Source organism: Chelonoidis abingdonii, chromosome 5, assembly GCF_003597395.2.
Source record: "Chelonoidis abingdonii isolate Lonesome George chromosome 5, CheloAbing_2.0, whole genome shotgun sequence".
Lineage (NCBI taxonomy): Eukaryota > Metazoa > Chordata > Testudines > Testudinidae > Chelonoidis > Chelonoidis abingdonii.
This window is the reverse complement of record NC_133773.1, coordinates 139,554,738-139,580,601: the sequence shown is the minus strand read 5'-3', so window position 1 is coordinate 139,580,601 and position 25,864 is coordinate 139,554,738. Positions and strand designations below refer to the sequence as shown.

The window sequence follows — 25,864 nt, the reverse complement described above, 5'->3', positions numbered from 1 at the left end:
GCACACTGTTCCCAGAGCATCAGGGTTCCATTCTTAGGCACCAGTCCACACCATGAGAGATCCCGAGGCAGGCCCTGCCGCAGGAAGTGAGGCAATAAACCCAGCCTCTGCTAGTCACCAGCAATGCTTTTGGAGCAATCCCTGCGCCTGATTTCACACCGCCTGCTGGAGCAGGAGCGAAGGGCCAAACACCCAAAGGGGAAGACATACCTAAAAGACCTCTGAGGCTGCCACATGAGGAGCTTGGCCGACAGCTCTGCTCCTCAGGCACAGTGGGACTGTCTGTGGCAAGGGTGATGCTCCTCTGCAGGAGACAGAGCTTTCTTGGGGGTCAGTTCAAGGCCTGCTTCGACCTGCCGTCAGTGACAGACACACACAGCACCACAGCCATGACATCGGGAAAGTCTCTGCCAACCCTAGTACCAGGCAAGCTTACTAGGAGCAGGGCACTGCATAACTGGTGGACCAAGAACAAGTCAACTTTATTCACACAAAACTTTCCTGGCTTCAGGCCCGACATCTGCAGCTATACATAGTAAAAATGAGGGTCATTAAATCTCAGACTCTAAGGCATCAATATGGAGGTCAGAAGGGAATTTCCCCCATGATGCTCAAAGGGCACTGTGGAACTACAAAGCGTGTGTCTTCTCTGCAGCATCTAGTCTTGTCCAGTGTCGGAAGCAGGATACTGGCTTTGTGGTTGTGACGTTATGCCCCCAATTCTTCACAGAAATATGCTGATATGAATATGGCATAACTAAGATGTATTTTATGCAAGATGGGTCATGTGAGGTATCATTGGGAAGGTTATGATTTTCTGAATATGATTATCCAATTAGTATGCAGGGATCATTTCTGTATCTGAAGTTAGAAATATTGACTATGTAACAATTACAACTGTGTTTTCACCTGAGGAATGCCCACCAGACAGTATGCAAACACCTACATGGGCCATTAGGAACGACAGTAGGACTTTGAAGATACTAATCTCCTGCCTTCCTGGGAAGTTTCCTGGGATGCTGTTTTAACAGGGTCAGGTGATCATGTCGCCTGATACTGGACATCATTTTGGACTTCTAGTATTTTTCCACTGGAAGGGACTGGGGTCAAACTGGTAAACAAAGGATTCCCACCATATGCAAATCCTATTTAAGGCTGGGGAGTGAGTTAATGTTGGCTGTTCTCCACTGCCTCTCTGCCCAAGAAGAAAGACTGCTGAAAACACCTGAAGAATCAAAGGAACTAAGATGAGGGGGCAGGGGCTGAGCCCAGGCGAGAAAGGTCAGCCTGAGAAGGGTACACCTGGAGATTTAAGGTGCAAGCAGTGAAGTTTACCTTCAAGAAACTCTGCAACCTGCATAAAACAACATTTAGGGTGAAAAATTATCTGTAGCCAATTTCTTTAATGTAATAAGCCTAGTTTGCATGTTTTATTTTATATGCTCAGTGATCTGCTTTGTTCTGTTTACTAGCTCTTATAATCACTTAATGTTCACCTTTTGTAGTTGTTAAACTTTTTTGTTTATTTTAAAACCCAGTTTGTGCAATTCATAACTGGAGGGAAAAAAGCTGTGCATATCTTCCTCCACATTTAAAGAGGGAGTGAATTTCATGAGTTCACCCTGTATCGATCTCTGTACAGTTCAAGACTCTACAGTTTTGGGTTTATACTCCAGAGTGGGTGTGCACCAGAGTGCTGGGCTATCCCCATGCTGAGTCTTCCCACAAAGAGCTGATTGCAGACACTGTGTGATTCTACAGCTGAGGGTGTCCCTATGTGTGTGTGTGTGTGTGTGCGCGCGCGCAGCAGGATAGGGTGAGGGAGCCCAGGCTGGTGAAGCAGGTGGGCTCAGTGGGACCCTGTAGCGAGACAGTGGGATACCCCACAGCCCCGCTGAGGGACGAGCCTCCTCTAGCACCAACATGGGCAGAGCCAGTGGGTCCTGCGCCCGCCTCCCCCAGAGGTCACAGAGCAGGACAGGAAGTAGAAAAGCCCCGCTGCAAAGCTCAGTTGAAAGCCAGCCGCCGAAGAGGCCAGATGCCTGTGGCCTAGCTCCGGGTTGGGGAACGCTGGCAGGCCACGGCCGACCTGACGACTGGCCGGGCCAGCTGATCCTACCCCTGGCCAGCTACCCCGAGGAGGAGCCGTGCCTACTCCTGGCCAGCTACCTCGAGGAGGAGTCACGCCTACCCCTGGCCAGCTACCCTGAGGAGCAGCCCAGCCTGCTCTGTGCTAGTTACCTGGAGGAACTGATGGTGCTGGGAACCGCCGAGGTCACCGGCCACACCCAGGTACCTTACAAGAGGGAGTCCGGAAGTAGCCCGGGGGCAGCTGACCCTGGCCTGGCCGCAGCAGGGCTGGAACCAATTTGTTGCAGTCAGGATCCCCACTGACACAGCAGCGAGTCTTCTGCTGCTGGTAGGGCCCCGGACTGGGACGCAGTGGAGCAGATGGGCCTGCGTCCCCCCTGCCACCCTTGAACCCTGAGCTCCTGACTGTGTGTTTGCTGCCCCACCCTGATCTAGGGCCAGGGCTCCTGTTGGACTATTGGCTCAGCCCCGCCTAAGGGCCCTGAGCTCCTGACTGTTTGTTTACCAGGGCTTGGGCCCAGAGTGAACTAGTGCGAGGCGGTGGGATACCCCTCAGCCCCGCTGAGAGACGAGCCTCGGCCAAGCCCTTCTACAGACCCCCAATACATCAGGTGGTTCCCCGGAAGCGGGGTCCAACCCCTCACAGCAGTATCTGTGGTTTGCTCTGGTGTGGCGAATCCAACGTTCCACTTTGAGATGCACGCACACGCGAAATAGGGAACAAAAGGTACGTGAAATAAGATGGCCCCACCTGGGCTCCTAGGCCTTTTCTCCCAGGCAATAGATCTCCTCTTTAAATAGAACCCCTATGCCTTTGGTGAGTAATCAAGGGCTAGGATGCTTGGCTTAGCAGTTACCACTCAGGACTGAGATCCTGGAGACCTGCGTTCTCCTCCTGGCAATGTCCTCGAGCAATTGGTTTGTGATTAAATCACTTAAGCCAACATTTTCTAGAAGTGGCCTCAAGTTGTGGATGCCTCAGCTGCTGGTTGCCCATCTTTCAAAACCCAGGGCTTAATTTTCAGAGGTACTGACTGTCACAGTTCAGGCAATTGCACCTGCATTCACCCTCTGTGGTCCTTAAAATGCACCCACTCTAGGTTTCCAGCCACCACCTCTCGTGGGTGGAGACCTGCATCTCTCTCCAACCTGAAGGGGGCGTTTCCAGGCTTCACAGCTCCCTGCCTATGCCAGGATATTCTCAGCAAGCCAGCCTGCCTAAACAGGTCAATGTCTATGCACCAAAGGCTCTGAACAGCTGTATTTGCCAATATTTACCAGTAACCACTGAGCTGTCTGTAAGCAAGCGCATTTATTCTTAAGGTAAAAGTATTATAAAGAAAATAAAAAACAATAAAAGAACCTACATGCATGCTGGTAGGCTCACCCTCCCTACACACACCCCCGTGCCAATAAGGGCTCCAGTGGATGTCAGTCCTTCAAACTCTTCCCTGGGGATTGGGGTCCCCCTTTTAGACAGAAGGTCCTGTTTTCTGGATCAGAAATAAGGCCCTGAGTCCATTTAAATTCAATCTATTTATATTAAAGTCCTGTCTTTGTCTGTTGGTCTCTGGAGAACCTAGTTTGAACTAGTATATGTGAGTCTCCCAGGAGGTGGTACCTCTCAGAGGGGTAGGAGGAGGAGCAGGATTTACAGCCTGGATGATTTGCCCTAATCACCACCCTCTGGTTTCAGTTCCTGGAAGAGCTGTGGTAGGGCCCCGTTCCCCACCCCCCCATGGAGTAGAACACAATCATACATAGACTGTTCATTTTTAAAAATGGACCCCAAAGATGCTACAAAGGTTTACACTATCAGTCACAGCTCCACCATAAAAAGTTATATACATGAACTTCCTCGCCTAAGATCTTTCAAGGGTAGTGCAGGAAATAACCATCTCTGACACACTGAGCATAAAGCAATGGGAGCTGAGGGTGTACAGTCCCTCTGAAAGTCAAGGCCTACGTAGCTAAAGCTGGGCTGTGAAAAATGGAAGCATCCAAAATCAGGCCACATTGGAAAAATGTGCCTTTAGAGGCCCTGTACCTCACTTGCCCACTCTGTGAAATGGGTCTAGCTCCCCACTTTCTCAGGGCTGGTTCCAGGGTTTTTGCTGCCCCACATGGCGGGCGGGGGGAGTGGCGGGGGAAACTGCGATCACGATTGGCACCTGCTCCACCTCGCCACTTTCTTCTTCGGTTGCAATTCAGTGGACAGTCATTCCCTCTGAGAGGAACTGAGGGACCTGCCGCCAAAGAGCCCAATGTGCCACCCCTTCCCCTTGGCCGCCCCAAGCACCTGCTTGCTGAGCTAGTGCCTGCAGCCGATCCTGCCCGCTCTGGAGCATGAGGCTGCAGGATTAGCGCTGGGTAAAGCCTTTGAGCTGGTGGGCTGGGCTGGAAGGTGACATAGAGAGGCAGCATGTTACCGTATGATCCCAGGGAGCAGTGGGATTTTCCCAGTAAGGCTCAGCCCAAATGCTGTTTGTTTTTCTCTCCAGTAACCGAACAGGGACTGTGTTTGGGTGGAGGAAGAGAAGGGTGCTCGCATTGCACCGTCTGCCTAGCTGCACTGGCTCCTGTCACATAATCTCCTTAGGCTTCCAGGAGACGTGAGCTCACTTGCTTAGATTAGCCAAACAAAACAAGCTGTTTAAGACTATTCCCGGCTTAGCTTTGACATTTGCCAGAGGAGATTTCAGGCTCTCTGGCTGCCTTCTTCCCAGCGTGGCAGGAGAAGCAAATAACCCAAAGCTGTGGCAGCCCTGTTCCTTCCCAACTCCTGTCCAAGCAATTTGGGGTTTGGGACGAAGTCAACTCTGTTCTGTCCCCCGCCCCCCTCGCCCCTTTGTGACACCTGAACCAGCTGCTGGTTGTCATAGTAACATTTTTGCCTGCCTGTCTGCCAGGCTCATGGACTCTGGAATGCCATTGCTGCTGATGCTCCTGCAGCTCCTGGCAATTTTGCTACTTGCACTTCTAAGCACTGGAGGCTGCTGTGTTTTTCCAGAGAATCCAGATCACAGGCGCCACCTTGCAATTTGGTCCCAGTTGGTGAGGATTATAATTAACAGAAGGGCAAATCAGAACAGAGTGTGAGTAAGAACCATCTCAACCATAGGAGCAATACCAGGACTATTCCAGTCAAGGGTCAGTCCCTGCCCTTCCGAACCAAAACCAAACCCAAAACCAGAGCTGGAAGGGGTAGAATAAATACTGTCAAATTTCCCTGATTCATGTAAGTCGAGGGAGACCCTAGGCGGCAGGTTATATATGTTTGTGGTGCTCAGGAACCAGCAATATTCAGGGCTCAGGGCCCTGCTCCAGCAATATTTGGAGCTGGATCTCTCCCCCCGCCCCTCCTGCTGCGTCTCTGCCTGGAGCAGGTCCCAGCCCCCGCCTGCCACCGCTCGCCCTGCATGTCCCCCTCCCCGCCGCGCCGTGTCCCTGCCTGACAGAAAGCAGCGCGCGCCCCACCTGCTTCTGCTGCTGGGGTAGAACAGCTCCAGACACAACTGCTATCTGCTGCCCCAGGGTCCTAGCGCCCGCCACCCACTAATAGCAAGGCAGGCTGCCCTTCTCCTGCCCTTCTGCCCTAGCCCTGAGCCTCTCCAATGCCCCAAACCCTCAGCCCCAGCCAGAGCCCTCATCCCCCCACACCCTAATCCTCAGCCCCAGCCCTGAGCCCCCCCGCAGCATGAACCCCTCAGCCCCAACCCTCATCCCACTGCACCCTCATCCTCAGCCCCAGCCCTCATTCCCCTGCACCCTGATCCTCTACCCCAGCCCTGAGCCCCCCTGCAGCATGAACCCCTCATCCTCAGCCCCAACCCTCATTCCCCTGCACCCTGATCCTCTGCTCCAGCCCTGAGCCCCCCTGCAGCATGAACCCCTCATCCTCAGCCCTAACCCTCATTCCCCTGCACTCTGATCCTCAGCCCTAGCTCTGAGCACCCCCCACAGCATGAACCCCTCATCCTCAGCCCCAACCCTCATTCCCCTGCATCCTGATCCTCAGCCCTAGCTCTGAGCCCCCCCCCGCAGCATGAAACCCTCATCCTCAACCCCAACCCTCATCCCTCTGCACCCTGATCCTCTGCCCCAGCCCTGAGCCTCCCCGCAGCATGAACCCCTCATCCTCAGCCCCAACCCTCATTCCCCTGCACCCTGATCCTCTGCCTCAGCCCTGAGCACCCCCTGCAGCATGAACCCCTCATCCTCAGCCCCAACCCTCATCCCTCCACACCCTGATCCTCTCCCCCAGCTCTGAGCCCCCCCGCAGTATGAACCCCTCATCCTCAGCCCCAACCCTCATCCCTCCACACCCTGATCCTCTGTCCCAGCTCTGACTGCCCACCGCAGCATGAACTCCTCAGCCTCAGCCTCAACCCTCATTCCCCTGTACCCTGATCCTCTGCCCCAGCTCTGAGTCCCCCCTCTCCCTGCAGGAGCAGCACCAGGGTTTTTGGCGCCTTAGGCGGGGGTCCTTCTGTGCTCCCAGTTGGCGGCGGCAATTCTGAGTCGGGGCGGGGGGGGTCCTTCCACACTCCCGGTCTTCGGGGCACTTCGGCGGCGGGTCCGGGAGCGAGTGAAAGACCTGCCACAGAATTGCCGCCGAAGACCCAGAGCGCAGAAGGACCCCCCCCCGCCGAATTGCCGCCGAGAGCCGCAAAATGCCACCCTCCCAAATCCTAGCGCCCTAGCAACCACCTAGGTCACCTAAATGGAAGCGCCGGCCCTGTTCCCCCCGCAGCATGAACCCCTCATCCTCAGCCCCACAGCCCTCACCCCATACCCCAACCCTCTGCCCTAGCCCTAAGCTCCATCCTGCATCATGAATCCCTCATCCTCAGCCCCACAGCCCTCAACCCTGCACTCCCTCCTATCCCCAAACCCCATCCCAGAGTGTGCACCCCCTCCCCTTTCCCACACACTCCTTCCCACCCCCAAACTCCTCCCAGAGCCTGCATCCAAACTCCGTCCCAAAGCCTGCACCCCTCCATCCCAATATTCACACTCCACTTCCCTGCCCGCCCGAGTCTTGCAACTCAGCACGCAAACTCCTATCTCAAAGCCTGCACCGATCCTGCAGCCCTAATCCCCCCCAGGACTGCACCCCAGCCTCCCCCACTCAAACCGTTCAGTAGCCTTAGGCAGGTGGGGGCGGAGTTTGGGGGGAGCAGAGTTTGGGGGGCAGTGTTCTGGGCAAAATTATCCTACAAACTTGCCACCACATGCCTGTGCGCATTCGAGGTGTGCGGAGGGGCGATAGGAAAGTAACTAGATGATTACTTTGTTTTGTGTGATGTACATTTCACCGGGTTCAGAGAACATTTACCTGCACCAGACTAGCATAAAATATTTCAAAAGCAGGATAAAACAAAACCAATAACCAATACTGGCAATCATGCTACCACTCCTAATGTACCTCTTCCCCATCATTGGCTGCTATATTCACCTTTAGCCAACGTCTCAATCTCTGGTTGTAAATTCTTCGGCAAGGAACGTTCAAGCGCAGACCCTAGCCCAGTTTGCCTGAAAAATATTTGATTATTTAACTTATTCCATGTAATACAAGACTAAGGGGTCACAAATGAAATATTAAGTAGGATAGCTGGTTTTAAGAACAGAACAAGGACGTTTCTTCAAATGTCATGCAGCGCACAGCAACCTGTGGAACTCCTTACCTGAGGAGTGTGTGAAGGCTGGGACTATAACATGTTTAAAAGGGAGAACCGGATATTCACATGGCTAAGTCCATAAATGGCTATTATTCCATGGGAAAAGGGAGGATGAGTAAGAGAATGGTGTCCCTAGCCTCTGTTCATCAGAGGATGGAGATGGATGGCAGGAGAGAGATCACTTGATAATTGCCTGTTAGCTTCACTCCCTCTGGGGCACCTGGCATTGGCCACTGTCGGTAGACAGATACTGGGCTAGATGGACCTTTAGTCTGACCCGGTACGGGCGTTCTTATGTTCAGCACAGGGGTGGCGTGTGCAAAGGTGGTTTTAAGTCATTTTGTCCTCTCCTGATGCTGGAGCTGGCCAGAGCCTGGTTTGCATTTGAGCCACTGGCCTGAAGGTTGTTCTAATTTACACCCAAGGCTAGATTTTTAAAGTGAGTCAGGGACCTAAATCCACCACATAGGTCCTGCTGATCTCTTCCAAGCCGCAGCTCAGGCACTGCATAAGCCTGTAGGTGCCTGACTAACCTGGGCACCTAAGTTTCCGCCAGTTTGCATTTTCAAAGCAGACTGAATTCTGCAGCCACCCCACAGCTAATGAACTGCTCTGAGCCCTGGCTTAAACTGAAGCCCCCTAGGGAAATGTCTGTCTCCTCAGTGGAGCCCAGCCCCATAGGCCTGCTCCGAGCACGCCGAAACCTGATAACTGCAGAGCTTGCAGCAGGAGGGCCAACACAGGCCACCCATAGGGTGGAAAGGAGACATGGCACCTGTTAAAAGACAACCACGGGTCCAGGGAAATGTAGGGTGAGTGTGACAGAAGTAGTGTGTGTGAGAGCAGCAGATGGAGAGAGTTTCAGCCAATACAGCTGACATGGCTTAGGGGCCTATCTCCAGCAGTCGGTCTGTAGCTGAGGATCCTGAGCAGAGGGACATGCCTATCTCCAGCCCCTCAGCCAAGCACACCTAGTCAGTTCCTTCGCCCCACTCCTCTCTTTGGCATTGCACCCCAGCTCCCTGCTCAGCTGTCTGGCTTCTCAAAGTCCCTTTCTTAGGTGCTAAACTGGCCCCACACTTGATAGGGAACCGAGGAATCACAGAGTTCCCTAACTCAGGCCTGAACAGGACATTTGTGCCAGGCCTTCTAGCACGTAGGTGTTGTTCCACTCAGATCAGCTATGCCTATATCCATGGAAAAATCTGGGCCCCAGTGCCTGAGATTTTCAGCAGGGCATAGAAGAATTAGGTGCCCAAAGACGATTGAATTTCAGCGGGATTTGGGAGCCTTTGAAAAGCCCAGCCACTGACGGTGGCTCCAAGGGGATGTTCTAGCAGCTGGGCATGAGGGAGCCCTGGTCATGCCCCCTTCCTCCATCCACGGAGCAGCTGCAGCAGCTCTATGCTACCCATGGAGTCCCTCAACACAGAAGGACCCATTGAAGGGCTGCCTCAGCAGGTTTTAGGACAGGTTGATTTCAAGGCCAGAAGAGACCATTGTGATCATCTAAACAAGCCGCTTAAAGACCACCTTAGTGGAGCAAAGCTACCTCAAGGCCTGTGATGGGACTTAACCCCACCTCCTGTAAGGCAAGAGAAGGAACCTAATTAGTAATGCTCTGCACCTGGAAGGTGATTAATTGCCTTCTGACCAGAGGAAGCAGAGCTAGGCTGTATAGGGAGCCAAGGGAGCTCAGGTGGGAGACAAGACCTAGGATAGAAGAGTTAGGGGGAGTTCCCTCTTCCTGGGATGGGCCTGGAGGAGGTCTGGTGGTTTTGAATTGGCTGTGGCCAGACAACAAGGCTAATCTCTGTGGCGGGGCCTCAGGGCGGAGAGGACCGTTGAGCCAGGGCCTGTGAGGACCAGGGAATGAGATAGAAGCTCATGAGCAGTGGAAAAGTAGTGCTTTGGCTCCCATCAGGGAACATTCTCTGGGGTTAGTGCCCTGAGGAGGAGGAGCAATTGAAGTCAAGCCCAAGAGGGGTGAAGGACCTTTTGTGTGTGAAGTCAAGCCCAGGATGGGGTGATGGACCTTTCGTTTAGAGCTGAACCCCAAAAGACTTTGCTATAGAAATCCCAGTGAGAGTATCCAGGGAAGAGACCAGCAGGGACTGGCCAGCATGGCTAAGGAAGTGGCCACTGGGGCTATGTGAGAGGCTGCAGTGCTGTGCCCAGGCAGAAGGGGATGCCCTAGAGTTAAGGATGCATCTTCAGGCGGTCCTTTGTCTTTTCATTTGTACTATAAAGGCCCAGATTCTCCAAAGTATTAATCTTCCACAGGCTGCAGTAGAAGTTAGGAGCTTAAATACCTGTGAGCCTCTGGGCATAGAGCCTTGCAGATGACTGGGTGCTATGAAAAATAATCACAATGGAAACAAGTATTTGAGAACAAAGGCCACAACCAATCCCTGTGCAGTGCAGCTATTTATTATTAAGGGGACCAATCAGGGCCCCATTGTGCTAGGGGCTCCACACGTATCTAACAGAAAGCCAGTCCCTGACTAAATGTGAAATGCAAGACAACATGTTGGCACAACGAGCCAGGTGTACAAGGGGAGCCGGATTGTGTTCTGTCTAGTGTAATAACAGCATCACGGTATTTATGCTCACACTCGAGAGCGTGGTAGCAAATATGCTGGCGGTGTTGAGTTAATGATATCATTAATCCCCGTCTGAAGGGAGAGGTGCTCGGTCTTGTTCAGAGGGGTTTTAGAGCATCTAGCGAGTGTGTGGAACCACGTTCCTGGGCAACGCCGCATTGTGCCTTTGTGGAGTATTTAACATTCTAGTGTTTTTATCCCAATAAAAATACCAGTCATCGGCATGTTGGGTCTAATTAGGACTCGTGACAAAATGAATCAGCTTCTTCCCCCCCTCCCCCTTTGGGATGATGATTTCATCCCAGGCCAGGTGCTAGTGGATAGATGCCAAGAGTGCACAGACAAAAACAACCCACTGCGATTAGTATTCGTTAACCCCCTTGTCGACGGGCTCAGCTGAGAGGCAAAGGAGCGAGTGGGCCCTGGAGACGGAGCTCCAGGTCAGAGCTGGCACCAGTTGGCAGGGTGATGTGTCATAAGCTGGCATGGCTGGTGCCCTGTGCTGTACCCATCCTGTGGGTAAGCAGATGGCTGCTGTCTCCTGGCACTCTTCAGGAGCCCTATGCTGGAAACACAAGCAATCACTGAGTCCCTTTCCTCCATTCCTCCTGCTAATGGATGTGAGGTGACCACTCGCCCCCGGGAGACACGGGGTAAGATCATGTAACAGCACTTCCAGGAGGCCAGCCTGTAACAAACCATCCCAAGACAGAGGAATCTGGGAGCAGTGTGAGGGGAATGGGCCAGTCTTGAGCCCACAGGCCTGGTCACCCCATTAAGACTTTTGTGAGCTTTTAGGGCAAGAGATTCTGAAGCAGCTAGCAATCTGGGTGCTCGCCTGACACACCTTAAAAGGGCCTGGTCTTCAGAAGGTGGGTGCTCACTGAAAATCAGGCCTGTCCACAGGTCTCAAGTTGCCCCTCCCCCCCAACTAATGATGTTTCACGTTGCTTCTAGCAGAACACGAGTGACTGGGAGGAAGGTTTTATTGCTCTGGGTGGAGGCTGAGAAGTTTTTGCTTGTGTGATTTTTACACACTTTTACAAGGAAAAATTATTCTTAAAGCCCAACCCCTCCCCAGGCCAAACCGGGTAGAGGTACAATTATTAAAACTGATTTAAAAATAGAAATCAGTCAAGAGAAGAAGGGAGGCCATGGCAGCACTAATAAAATACAAAGCCGTCACAACCAGCAAGTGGCACTGTTAGAGCAACCGGTGTTACAGTAGCAGGGGGCAGCTATCAGCTGAAAAGGAACCAGCCACCAAGGGAGAATTACCTGTGGGCCAGGTTCTCCAAGGAGCCAGGCACCTAACTCACATTGATTTCAAAGGGAGTTAGGTGTATTGCTTTGAGGAGCTGGACCTAACCCACATGCCTCCACCTCCATGTCTGCAGGGTTGTTGTAGGCATGTTGGTTCCAGGATAGTGGAGGGACAAGGTGGGTGAGGTATCACGTTCTATTGGACCAGCTTCTGTGGGTGAGAGACACGAGCTTCCCCAGACCTGAGGAAGAGCTCTGTGGGGCTCAAAATCCTGTCCCTCCACTCTCACCTAGAGAAGCTGGTCAAGTAAAAGATGCTTCCTCACCCACCAGGTCTCTCTACCATCTCTTTGCTCACTCACCTCATATGCTGCATCCACTCCCGCTACCCTGGGTCTGCCTCTGCAGTTTGATTCCTGTGTGTGGACTGCTGCACCCACCCCAGGCCTGTTGTAGCCTATGATCATGCAGGATCAATGACTTAAATTGTAAGCCCTTGGGGCATAGACAGTGCCACGGGGCCCTGATTTGGCTTAGACCACTGGTCCCAAACCTTTTTGGCTGGCGGGCGCCAGCTGAAGGACCACGTGTGGTAATCTAGCCGTCCAGTCCCAGACCTGGACTTTAGTGTCCACCAGTCTGGTCCTGTCCCAAATCTGGACTTTTGCGTCCAAAGTTTGGGGGCTTACCTGAAACTCCCCCAAGCTCACTACCAGCTTGGATATTCTCGCTGCCACCAGATCAGGAATTAATCTATGGGGCCTGATCCCCCCTTTCCTCCCTCTGGTGTCCCCAACCCTCCCTTGGTGGGACACCCAGATTCCCAATCCCTTGGATGCTAAAAGCAGGGAAAATAACCCCTTCCCCCTCCTTATCAGGCTTGCCTCGCGGCTAACCTGTGTGACCCAAGAAACCAGCTTTTCTGCTTCCCTCAGGACAATGGAGATGCAAAATACCCACAGCTGGGCTCTGCCACCCCCCTTGCTCCAGGAATGAGGGAAAAACTGTAACCACCAGAGAACAGAGAGAATTCTTCGTCTCTTTCCCCGTAGTCTGCTCTTTCCCTGGACCCAAATAGGAAAATAGCCCACAGCCTGGCTTTTCCCTTTGCCTCCCTAGGAAAAGAACTTTCACAAGGTTTAACAAGAAAACTTTATAGAAAAAAAGAAAGAAAATATAAAACAATCATCTTGCATTAAGAAACTCAATACAGGCTCTTGCTTATAAGAAAATATAAAGAAACAGTCTGATTTAAAAGATAGCCCAATTAAACCAGCACAACAAATTAACATACAGGTAAATACACCCCAAAGACCATCATAGCTGAATTACTTTGCGGTTCCTGGGTACTTACAGATGTTTAGAAGAAGTATTAGGAGAGAATTAGAAGAAGACTTGTTTCCTCATAGCTAAGAAAACAACAAAGACCCCGAGTATACAAATTCCCGCCCCTGACTTTAAACAATCCAGTTCTCTGATTGGTCCTCTGGTCAGGTGTTCGGTTACCATTTTCAGGTAAAAGAAACTTAACCCTTACTTACCTATCCATTTATGACACCACGGCGCCCGCCAGCGGCATTCAGCGGCAGCGAGAGGCATCCCCGCCAAGATTCATGAGCGACACCTCTCTATGACGTCACTTGTCGACGGCAAGCGGCATCAGCGAGAGGCGTTCCCGCCGAAATGCTGGTGAAATTCGGCAGCATTTTGGCAGGTGCTCTCCTGGGGGCCAGGACGCGGGCACATTAAGATGCCCCCGCGGGTGCCATGGTGCCTGCGGTCACCACATTGAGGGCCACTGGCTTAGATTAATATAAATAACATCAGTACTGCTCCCATCCAAGTCTAGCATTTTCCTACAGCCTCCCTTTGCCTCCTTTTTATAGCTGACAGCTGGCGTCTGTACATTAAAGGATGCCCAGCTGCAGCAGCTCCCTGGCTGCTGTATTCCTAATGGTTTGGTTTCCTGCCCTAGGAGAACCGGTGAGAAAATGGCATTGTGTACTGCTCGGTTTCCTATGAGTCAGAAAAGTAGAACGTCTCATCACAGCTGGTGCTCCTCTGGGGGCTGGATCTGCCAGTTTTTCCTTTACCGTCTCTCGTGATGGTAGCTGAGTTTAGCATTTCTGGATGTCCTGTCTACCTCTCATAGAAACAGTGAGTAATAACCCTTAATATTTAAAGGTCCCCTTCCTCTGAGATGCTCAAAGCTTCCCACACACTAACAGGTGACATGTCACAATGCACCCAGGGGGCAGGGCTTAATAGAACTGGTGGGGAAAGAGGCTTCCCGCTGTGGAAAACTTCAAGGATCGTGAGAAAATTATTTCATTTCTGTCAACATTTCGCTTGAAAAATTTAAACTTCAGGTTGGAAAATCTGAACATTTTCTGGCTTTGTCCAGAAAACTGTGCTCAACTTTTGACCAGTATTATTTATTCTAGTCTTATTTTACACTTGGGGAAACTGAGGCACAGAGCAGTGACATGCCTTACCTCAAGGTCACACAGACCAAGGTCAGAGCCAGGATTAGAACCCACAGGTACTAATTCCCAGTGCCATACTCTCACCACTAGATCATGTTACCTTCTTGTACGCTGATGCTAAATATCTACATTTATATTGACTCTTCCTGAAAGACCTGCAAGCGTTTTACAGCTTGGGGAGGACTTTTTCTGCAACCCATTATCTTCATGGTAATGTCTGCTGAGTCCATTCTTGTGAGCCTTAAAAATCCCAGGGCAAACTTACTTCAAGACTAGGAACATTGATCCCTCCCTAGCATGGACTCTGCGGGATTGTGCAGGTATAAATGAGGGTGAAATGGGACTCAGCAGATATACTGATCACTTAGTGTATGTCTACACTACCGCCAGATCGACGGGTAGCGGTCGGTTTATCGGGGATCAATATATCGCGTCTCATCTAGACACGATATATTGATCCCTGAACGTGCTCCCATCAACTCCGGAACTTCACCAGAGTGAGCGGCGGTAGCGGAGTCGACAGGGGGAGCCATGGCCGTCGATCCTGCGCCATGAGGATGGGAGGTAAGTCGAAATAAGTTACTTCGACTTCAGCTACGCTACTCACGTAGCTGAAGTTGCGTATCTTACATTGACTCCGCCCCCTAGTGTAGACCAGGCCTTAGCAACCCATTGAAATGCAGCTATGCTTGCAGCTTGGTATTAAGAAAATTACTATAATCAAATTTTAAGCTTCAGGCTTCAGCCTGCAGGGGTCAAGAAGGAATATGTCTGTACAGGCACAAGTTCCAGGAAGCAGCAGCACACACTGGTCTGTGTAACAAACCTCCCAATGGCTTGCTCTAACTCAGTAATTTTGGCATGTGTTGGCTATGATTGGCTTGTTGCATTTCTCAAGTGCTCTGTGTTTTCTTAGTTTGGCTGGGTGGCTCAAGGCACTGAGCCAGTACTCAGGTGACCAGGTTCTGTTCCCAGCTGTGTGACGTTTGGCAATCACTTCCTCTCTTTGTTTCCTCTCCCACCCATTACATGTCTTCTCTATGGATATGGTAAGCTCTTTGGGGTGGGGACTGTCCACACTGCTTACTACAAATAGAGACTCATCTTACTTAAAGACAAGTGCAAAATACTACACTTGGGAAGGAAAACCAAATGCACAACTACAAAATGAGAAATAACTGGCTAGGGAGTAGCACTGCTGAAAAGGATCTTGGGGTTATACTGGTGAAACATTGAATGAATCAACAATGTGATGCAGCTTTAAAAAAAAAAAAAGGTTAATATCATCCTGAGGTGTAGTAACAGGAATGGTGTATGTAAGACACAAGAGGTAATTGTCCCCCTCTACGTGGCATTTTTGAGGTCTCAGCTGGATACTGTGTCCAATTCTGGGCCCTGCATTTTAAGAAAGATGTGAACAAACTGGAGCAAGTCCAGAGTCAAGCAACAAGTATGACAAGAGGTTTGGCAAACATGACCCATGAGGAAAGGTTGAAAGAGTTGGGTAAGTGTCTTCTAGAGAAGAGAAGGCTGAGTATGGTCATAGCCATCTTCAAATATATATATATATATATATATATATATATATATATATATAAAAGGCTGTTATAAAGAGGATGGTGGTCAATTGTTCTCCATTCCTTTGAGGGTAGGACCAGATGTAATTGTCTTATTTTGCAGCAAGGGAGATTTAGGTTAGATATTAGGTAAAACTTTGGAACTTTGGCTACCTAGGAGGGTTGTGGAATCCCCATCATTGGCGGTTTGTAAGAACAGGTTGGATAAACACCTGGCAGGGATGATCTAGGTTTATTTGGTCCTGCCTCAGCTCAGGGGGCTGGACTAGATGACCTCTTGAGGTCCCTTCCAGCCCTAGATATCTATGATTCCTTGGCTTGGTATGATTCCTTGGCATACTCAGTGGTTCTTTGTGCTGGAGTAAGCTAAGCTGCTCTATGATTCTTTCCCAGTGAATTGTGAGAGAATTTGTTTGGCCTTCTGGGCACAGGAGAGCCGTGCTTAATTTGCCAGGGCTGAGCCCTGTCTCCTCTTTCATTACAAATGATGCACAGCCTGGTAGGGACTGTGGGGAGGCATCACAGGACTCAGCACTTGAGTGGTTTTAGCCTGTGTCCTCACTGCAAAGTTGGCAGGTTACCAGCCTGAGTGAAAGCAGCAACCAAGCTTTAGCCTATACCCCCAGCCCACTAGCTAGCCCTGCTTCAAAGCGAAACTCACTAAACTCAGGTGAGAGGGTTTTGTGTATGGACAGGATGGTGGTTAGGGCAACACCAGACTGAGGGTACATCTACACTTAAAAATGAACACACACCCCAGAGCAGGAAGTCTCAGAGACTGAGCCAACTGGTTTGGGCTCATGCTACAGGGCTAAAAATAGCAGTGTAGATGTTCCAGGAATCTGAAACCAGGCTGGGGTGTCTCAGAGCCTAGCCTCCATCCTAAGCAGGAATGTCTACACGGCTATATTTAGTCGTCTGGTGTGAACCAGAGTCAATTAACCTGGGCTCTGAGATGCGTGGCAGTAGATGTGTTTGGGGTTTTTTTAGTGTAGATGTATCCTGTGGGAGCTCTGTAGGACAATCCTCAACTGACGTGAATCCTCATAGTTCCCAGAGTTCTTAGCTGCTTTTCTGTCCCTCCATAAACCTGGTGTGTCTCAGTGGGAGTCACTAGAGTTGCTCTGGGCTGACCCTGCTGGAACCGAGATCAGAAATTGCCCCACTGGGTATAACAAACAGAGGGGATAATATATATTTAAAGCTAGATTTGCTGCTAGGTTCATGAGTCTGACTTGGTTATGTGGGTCTCTCTTGTTAAAGTGGGTTGACAGAAGGGCGGGGGGTGGTCCACCCATCTCCCTCATTGGTTAAAACAATTCTGGGCTGTGTATGGGCAAGGGAGGTTACACGGCCAGGTGTTTGATGTCAGGTGCACTGAGTGGGGTAGTAGCTGAGGCCGGCGATGAACAGAACTAGAAAACATTTGTCTCTCACTCACATGCTGTCTCCTACACATGATTGCTGCTCTCCTGTCAGCATTCAATCCTCAGGGCGTGAGGAGAACACCACTTCCCCTGAGATGAAGCTGGGCCAAGATTCCCCTTCTGCTTCCAGCTCCCACTTTGGCTGCTGCCAAGAGGGAGAGCTTCTTTCTGCTGGGCAGTGGCTCTGTCGCCTTCTCTGCTCCTCACCCAATCCCGTTCCAGGCCTGGTTCTCCTTTATAGCTCAGACACGCAGGACTAGATTCTTGACTCCTATATGGCTTATTTGCACTGCTCTGGCTTAACCGGCTACCTGAGGATTCTGTGCCAGCTCCCCACCACCCTTCTTCCAGTCCCCAGGGGAGAGTTAGCATCCCTGTGTCCCAAGTGTCCTCCTTCAGAGACATGTGCAGCCAGCACAACTTAGAGCAACCTTTAGGCTATTCCAAGTGGCATATTGAGGCCAGATTGGTACCCCAAGATCAGGAACTGCATGCACTGGATGTGAAACTGTTCACAGACTGAGCAAAGTAGTTTAAACCATCCTCACCTTGTAGTGTAGACCAGCCCCAAAGAACTTGGAAGACTGTGTAACAGCGCCATCTGGTGATGCACACCATAACAACAACGCTGCTAGGGCTGAATGGGATCCGAGCTCTGAGATGAGCTAGAGGCAGTTCCATGGAGGGTCATATGGAACTGGGTCCTCAGCTGCAGGAGAAGAGGCCAGTGAGGATGGCGATTTCCTGGTGCTGATGTTGTGATCTTATTGTAGCTCTTAAGGGCCCCAGTCATGACCCAGGATCCCATTGTGCTTGGTGCTGTACAAACACAAGCCAGAAAGATGATCCCTACCCCAAAGAACTTACTATCTATAACCTGTGTCCATAAACTTGTTCTTACAAATCACTGGAATGGGAGCTAGCTGGGAGAATCAGTTTGCTATCAAAGTTATAACTCACCCCGGTAATACGGGCTCACCGCTCTAGTCTGTCTGAAGGATCCACATCTGGTCACGCAGTGGTAGCTACGTCCATCGGTGTTAGCGCCTCGTCGTTTCTCTTGTTATGCTTAATGTCTAGGAAGGGATAATTGAATTATGCCCGCATGACTGCATGAATTATTGCATAAAGGCATCCTGTGGCAACCCTGTCATTCACGGCTTTGCACCCTCCCTGTGTTCTTTCGTACTTTATTTACCCTTCAGATTGCCATCGCTGTGTAAATTAAAGGGTTGCTAGAACTTCAGGCTCTCCAAATGTCTAAGCAAATGGCGGAATGGGCAATTTATTTAAACTAGGTTTCTGCCCTGATGTCACTAGCTTCCACTGCAGAAGATGAAAGGGTCTCTTTTAACAGCAAGCCAATGGTTTGTTTATCTCGGATTATTATGGAATATATACTGCTCAGGGATATGCTTGGTTAATGTCGCTCCTAGCAAGAGTGACTGCAGTGGTGGTTAGAGGTGCCAAAATGACCAGATGATGGCCTCTGTTTGAGTCTGATCAAAGGCTCATTGATTTCATACTGGGTCATTTGTCTATGATACATGTGTAGCTGCGTACAGCAGATGAACAAGTCTTCTGACACTTCTGCTTCTGGTGATTCCCTGCTATCAGGGGGAGGCCTGGTTCAGTCCATCCCGAGCCCTGGTTCAGTCCATCCCAGGCCCTTCTGTTGACCCTGCCAATGACAGAGCCTGTTCGGAAGGTGGCTTTTCAGATATCATTTCCCATCCCTGAGGTGGTTGTCAGCCTGTTTCCTACAGCACTTTGCATGGGCTACCACACAGCACAGGCCTCCAGTGGGGGCGGGAGGCTAATCAAGTGCACCTGTCCCAAACCCCCTCGCACCTGCAGGAGTTCAGATCACAATCCAAACTTCTTCACTTAGGCCCATCTCGACTTAGTGGTAGGATTAGAGTCTGTGTCCTATGGGTGAAAGACTCTGCTGAGCTACAAGAGAGTGGCACCAGTTTGACTGCAGCGCCTGCATTAGGCACTCTTATTTCCCGGGGTGGTTTATTTCAGTCTAGCTTAAATCGGTGAAGCATTCTGTTTAAGCTCACTTAGGCCAGGTCTACACTACTCGCTTACTTCGGTAGAACTGCAGTGCTTAGGGCTGTGTCCCCTCATGTAGCCACTGCTGTGCCGGCAGGAGCACATCTCCCATCAGTTGCATTGTTGCTACTGTGCCCATGCTGTTGTGTAGACCTGCCCTTGGTGAAGCCGCTCTGATGTGCATTTGTTTGTTTTATGGGTCCTCCTGTGGGCCAATCCACAGAGCACAGGAGTTACTACAACTCCTGCCCCCACCCTTCAAGGCTTGGGGCTTTAATTCACGTTGGAGCAGCTCGAAGCTTTAGCCACTGAGCCCTTGGTTCAATTCCTGCTGTATCAGCCCCCCATGCCACCATCGCATGTACCCAGGATTTTTCCACTGGTTTAGTTAAATCAGTTTAAAATCACTCCTTTAGTTTACACCAGTGCAAGTTTGTGTAGACCAAGCCTCAGTACCTCACTACAGATATCCTGGGCCACCTAGTCCCTGTAAAGAGTCCTAGCCAGACTCTTAATTAGGCTATGTGCTCCGCTCCCTTCTAATTGTGCTCCTGTGACTAATTGTGGCTGTGATTCCATAGGCAGGGGTCATGCCTCTTCTTGATCCCTGCACAGCGCTAAGATGTGCTGGTGCCTAGCGTATTAAACCAGAGCGATAGAATGATATTGCTCTTGCAGGCTGTGTATTGTCACAGACTCAGGCCAGCTGGGAACAGCAGAGTAGTAGAAGGGAGATATATTGGCCACTGGATAAGCAGTTTTCTGTTCTCTGAGTGACCAGAGCAGGGGCTGCTCCAGGCTAATGAGAACAGCTGACTCCAATTAACCTCCTAAGAGTCAGGTGAGGCTGTTAAGCACCTGATGCTATAAAAGGGCTCACTCCAGTCCAGCCAGAGGAGGGAGAGAAAGAGTGGGAGTGGGAGTGGGAGTGGGAGTGGGAGTGGGAGTGGGAGGACGAGGACGAGGACGAGGACATGCTGCTGGAGGTCTTAGGAGTACAAGCATTAACAGACATCAGAGGAAGGTCCTGTGGTGAGGATAACGAAGGTGTTGGGAGGAGGCCATGGGGAAGTAGCCCAGGGAGTTACAGCTGTTCCAGAAGGCACTCTAGGCAATTGCAATCCACGGGGCCCTGGGCTAGAACCCAGGGTAGAAGACGGGCCCAGGTTCCCCCCAAACCTCTCAACTCCTGATCAAAACACAGGAACATCTCTGAGGCTTGCAAAATCGGCCAATAAGCGCAGGACCCACCAAGGAAGAGGAGGAACTTTGTCACAGTATATATATTGTTACTCAGTATAGGATTTTGTCACAGTATATATATTGTTACTCAGTATAGGATTTACTCCTTTTCAAGTCATTTCAGGCTGTCTTCTTTTTAACAGCATTTCCCTTTAATCTGTAAACTGTTCCTTTGTAATTATTCTAGCATTCTATTCTAGCATCGAGGTTATGGGACTGCAGTTTTATTCCAGAGTGGTTGTTCTTGGAGCGCCTAAAACCCGTTTAAAAGTTGCATAATGAAAAGTAGCAGATTGTAAAATCCTGCTTCCGGACTTCTCCAAAGTTTGTCCGTGAGATTTTGTATGACTCACTTCTATTCTAAAGGGAACAGTGTTTGTTAGTTACAATAATTCTTCATAGGAAACCAGGAATTGTCAGAGTGGGGCTGACCCAAAGTCCATCTAGTCTAGTAGCTTATCTCCCATGGTGGCCAGCTGCAGAACCCAGATGCCTTAGAGGCGGGTGCAAGGAAACTCTGCAGTGGGCAGTTCTGGGATAGCTTGCCCCTATGGAAAGCTTCGTTAGTTAGAGACTGTCAGGATCCCAGCCATGGGATGTGGGGTGAGGCCAAAAGCCGCGGTCTGGGCTGGTGTCATGCTGAAGGGGCAAGTCGGAGCTGTAGCCGATGAGCCATGATGAGTCAGAAACCAAATGGGCCGGCGGAGGTTGGGGTAGTGGAGCAAAGGTAGGGGCAGGGCAAGAGGACTTGGATCCCAGGCGATGTATCAGGAATGCAACGGGGTCTGTTTACAGCAACGAGTCAGGGATCCACCTAGTTGCAAAGACGGCCTCCAGGTGTTCACTCCCAGGCCTTAAAGATCGTGCTCGAGCCAACTGAGAACTCAGTGGGAACTGCCAATCGAGGCTTCTATGACAGGACGTCCAGGGAATCCTGAGTCCATAGGACTCCTAAGGCTGTTTTCTCTGCCAATGAAACTGTCACATGGCAGTGTGGACTGTCCAAGAACCAGCGGGCTCCAGACCAGAGTGGATCCTCATACTGTGGATCTTGTGCACTGAAGTATGGAAGTTTAGATCCCTTCCAAAACACTTGGTTTTGTGTCTTAATCCTTACTGCTGTAACTGTGCAAGTTCTTCTTATCCATATAAATGTCCAGTCCTGTTTAGAATCCTGCGTAGTTCAATGATATCTTATGGCAATGAGTTCCCCAGGCTATTTGTGCATGATGTGGAAAAATATTTCCTCTTCTATTTTTAAATTTGCTCCCTTTCTACTCCATCAAATGTCCTTTTGTCCTTGTGTAATGAGAGGCTAGATGGAAGTGCCTGCTCTACACTCACTATCGATCACTTTATCCCATAGCCTGTGTATAGGTACAACATACTGAAGCACGTCTAAGAACGGTATTCATCTCCAGACTTCATAAAAAAAATCAGCTGTTCCTTTAATTCAGCCCTTTCAGTCTGTAGCCATCAGCATGCCAGGGATGGTGGCCATTTGCCCTTGAAATGTTTTGCTGTTCTTTGGGCTTTCCTTTACCTTTTCCTCCTGATCACCTGTTGAAGTAGCGTGATGCTTTACCTCCCATGTTAGTTCCTTGCCTGTGCTGCGTCCTCTGGCAAAGGCAGGGTTGAAAGATTCAGACGGCAAGTGCAGCAATAAGCAGGAAACATATGCTTCCTGTGTGACTCCCGCTGGGTAGCTGAGCTAAAAATACCTGTGTGTGTGTGTGTGTGTGTGTATTGTTTAGCGGGTTTATGCAATTGAAATTCACAGATGGACTGGGGACACCTCCAGGAGGCTGGGGAGAATCCGAGTAATGTTCCCCTACCCTTGTGCCAACAATGGCATAAATAAACCTATGTCTGTGGGGAATCCTGTTGTACATTCCAGCTTCTGTCAGCCGCCTGGATTGGGAGCAGGATGGGCATTGAATTGTCTTGGACTGGAAGAGGAATTTTCAATGCCTTGATCCGAACCCAGGTCACTTTCCTTGCCTTGTGTTAAATTAAGCCCTTGGATCATCAGCACTAGACTGCATTCTGCTGCTTCTGTGTTTAGGCTTTTTCCCTGAGCTTGACTTAAAAGATAAACCGTGCTTGGCAGTTATCCTGTGAGACAGGAGTACAGGGGTCTCATTATTACGTATAATACACTAGTGCTTCCACGTTTCTGCCAAGACTGAGGCCCCATGATGCTGGGTGAGAGCCAGCACCTGCCCTGAAGCATTCACAGCCTGAACAGGTAAAGAGCAGCCACGAGCAGGAAGAGTCACGGGAGAAGTGATGTTTGAACCTGGAAAATCCCCAGGCTAGCAGGTTCCAGCTCTTCCTCCATGTGCCCAGGGTCTAATCTGCTGATATGAGTGGATCTGCCTATTTCTCTTTGGCAGCTTTGCCAACGTAACGAGATCTCTGCCTTCCTGGCCCCAGCCCTCGGCTGTGCTACATATGCGTGAATATTAGGGGGTGTATTCTCTGAAACCAGACCGTTGTCCCTCCGCATAACAATCAGCCCTAACTCTGAATGGATCAGCAACAAGGAGACTGGGTGGGAGGCAGCGACCCGTCTGTGCCCCGATCAGCTGTCAAAAGGGATGCTCACAAGCGCTGTCACTTTAGGTCCCAAATTCAATCCAAAAGAAAGAAAAGCTAGCACAAGTACTAAAAAGGTTCTCCTAATTGGAAACCCCAACCAGGGCTTTATAGGGGGAGGTTTAAACACCCCCCAATAGTGGCAACCCCAAGCAATAGTCAGAAATCATGAGATAGGCTTTTAAAACCGTGAGGGCCAATAAATGTGGGGCTTGTGTTTTCAAGCCGTTTTTCCATGACCGCAAGGGCTACACCTGTGCTGTTTTTTAAAACCAAAGCTAAGGCCTGGTCTACAATGGAAAATTAAGTCAATGCAGTGAAGTCGCTCGGAGGCATGAAAAATCCACACCCCTGAGCAACACAGTGAACCAACCTAGGTTCTCGTGCAGACAGTGCTAGATGGGTGGAAGAATTCTTTGTTGACCTCGCTACTGCCTCTCAGGGAGGTGGATTAACTACAGCGCCAGGAGAACCCCTCCCATTGCTGTAGTGTGTTTCTATGGTTGAAGCGCTACAGCGGTGTAACTACAAAGCTGCACTTGTCCCAAAGTCGCATTTTAAGTGTAGACTTCGCAAAGGTCAACACCAATAAAACCTTTACCTCTTCTTTCCCCACCAGAGCGTGTTTCAGTCTCCCGCCCCTTTATCAGCTGCAGTTAGCTTCCAGCGTGCAGGGCACTGTCCCACCCGGAGAACGAAGCCAGCTCCAGCCACATGCCTTGTCTTGGCACTGTTGCTCCCCGATGGCGTGCCCATCCGATAACCAAGCGATGGGCTGTTCAGAGGTTTGAAGAAAGTCGACCCCTCTCCTGGGAGAGTGTGAGGCCTTTGGTATCTGGGAGGCATTATAATGCCATTTCTCTGGAGGGGATCTCACTGTGGAATGAAATGAACATCTTGAGACAAACTGATCAAATAGGCGCTGAGTCCTAAATAAGCCTGTGAGCTAAGAGCATCCATATGTTTCTTACTGACTAGATCAAAGATCGCACCTCACAAACTGCATGTGCTGCTTAATCCCTCCTTACCATCCCCCCCCGTGCAGACTCTTTCCCATACCACCTCCTCAACACCAATCACCTCCTACCATTGTCCCCTTGAATAATTATCCTGAGTCTTGTCTTGGACTGTGAGAGCTGCAGGGGCTGGCAGCAGGTCTTAGCTACATTCTATGAAGTGTCGTGGACACGTATAGCATTGTATAAACTACTGGTGAATACAATATGGTGCCACTAGGAGGAAAAACTCCTTGGTTAGCAACCCACCTCCAGCCCATAGGAGGGAAATCGTATAGTTAAAAAGCCTCGGGGAGAGCTGGAGCGACTGGCTATTCCCCACGGTTGGTTATGGAGAGACATATTGTACGATGACGCCTCAAGTGGTTAATGAGGGGTTGGTATGATGACCTACAAACCACATATATTGGTCTGTGACCTGCCCCCACTTCACAATGGAGGGAGACCCTTTGGGTGCTCAAATCTTGCACCATTGGAGACCACACAGACAGCCAGTCAAACGACCAGCCTTAGTTAGCACGGACAGTTACAGATCCGAACTCCCAGCCCAGCCTACTTCCTTGCACATGTACCTTTGAGCAAGGACTAGAAACTGCTCCTTCGCCCAGCCCATTAGCAGTGCAGAGCTGCAGCTGATCATGTCAGTTACAGCCAAAGGGAAGGGCAGCAACAGATTAACACGAGGTGAGCAGCAGTTTGGATTTAGCGCCCAGAAGGGCAGCGTTACCCTAGTGCATATTTCCACTGAAGGATCCAATCCTGCCTCCCACCCATGAGTGGTCTCAGTGAAGTCCGTGGGACCACTTGTATGGAGGCCTTTTAAGAGATCAAGGCACGGTGACAGTATGCCACGGGTGTCGCAGGAGGACAGTTTCATCTGAAATCTGGTTTTCTTTTGGTGGCTCTTCTCACTGTCCAAAGCTGAACTGGCTACTCTGCTCAGAAGCCAGGTTCCAGAGCCGCCCAGAGGATTCAGGGGGCATGGGGTCTTCGGCGGCAGGGGTCCTTCCGCTCCGGGTCTTCGGGACACTTCAGCAATGGGTCCTTCACTCGCTCCGGGTGTGTTCAGCGGCACTGAAGGACCTGCAGCCAAAGACCCGCCGAAAACTCTTGTGGGGGCCCCTGAAAACTCTCGTGGGGGTCCCTGAGGGGCCCAGGGCCTGGGGCAAATTGCCCCAATTGCCCTCCCCCTCTGAGCGGCCCTGGGGCCCATTTAAACTCTATGAAACCACTCTTCCTACCCCACCCCCTCAAGGGAATCAGCTGGGGCTGAGGGGGGTTGCACTGAATGTAGGGAACAGCAGGATGTGGCCCATTCTATGCTCCAGGTTTGGGGAAATAGGGGGGTGGGTCTTTTTCTGATCTGAACCACGTGCCCATCCCTGTCTGCTCAGAACTTCTAACACCTTCCCTCTGAAGCTATCAAAGCCCTTGGTAATGGAGCTGTGCAGAGATGGACGTTCTGTTTCATGAAAGATTTGGAGATTTTTAAATTCTGGCTTCATTCAGAATCAGCGTGAAAACAGGAAATTTCAGAATTCATCTCAAAGGAGAATTCAGAGAGAATCAGACGATCAGAATGTTGTTTTTTGTTTGCTTGTTTTTCACCTTTTCAAAATATTGACATGAACCGCCTTTTCAAAATGAGAACCCAGCCCCTTTCATTCTGAAAATGTCAAAATGGGACATCTTGGCGCTGTCAGAAATGTGTTTCCTGCTTTTCTTTCCAAATGAAATCTTGGCAAAATGCACCTGATTTTGTGAAGCATCGATGTCAATGGAGCCACATCTTCCAATGGCATATGGTTCCAGCTAGATATCC

General features: G+C 50.5%; 1 pseudogene; it reads left to right on the top strand.

Annotated features, from left to right (window-relative positions):
- The window catches only part of LOC116838061 (uncharacterized), a 125,863-nt pseudogene that overhangs the window by 26,423 nt on the left and 73,576 nt on the right, over nt 1–25,864 (top strand).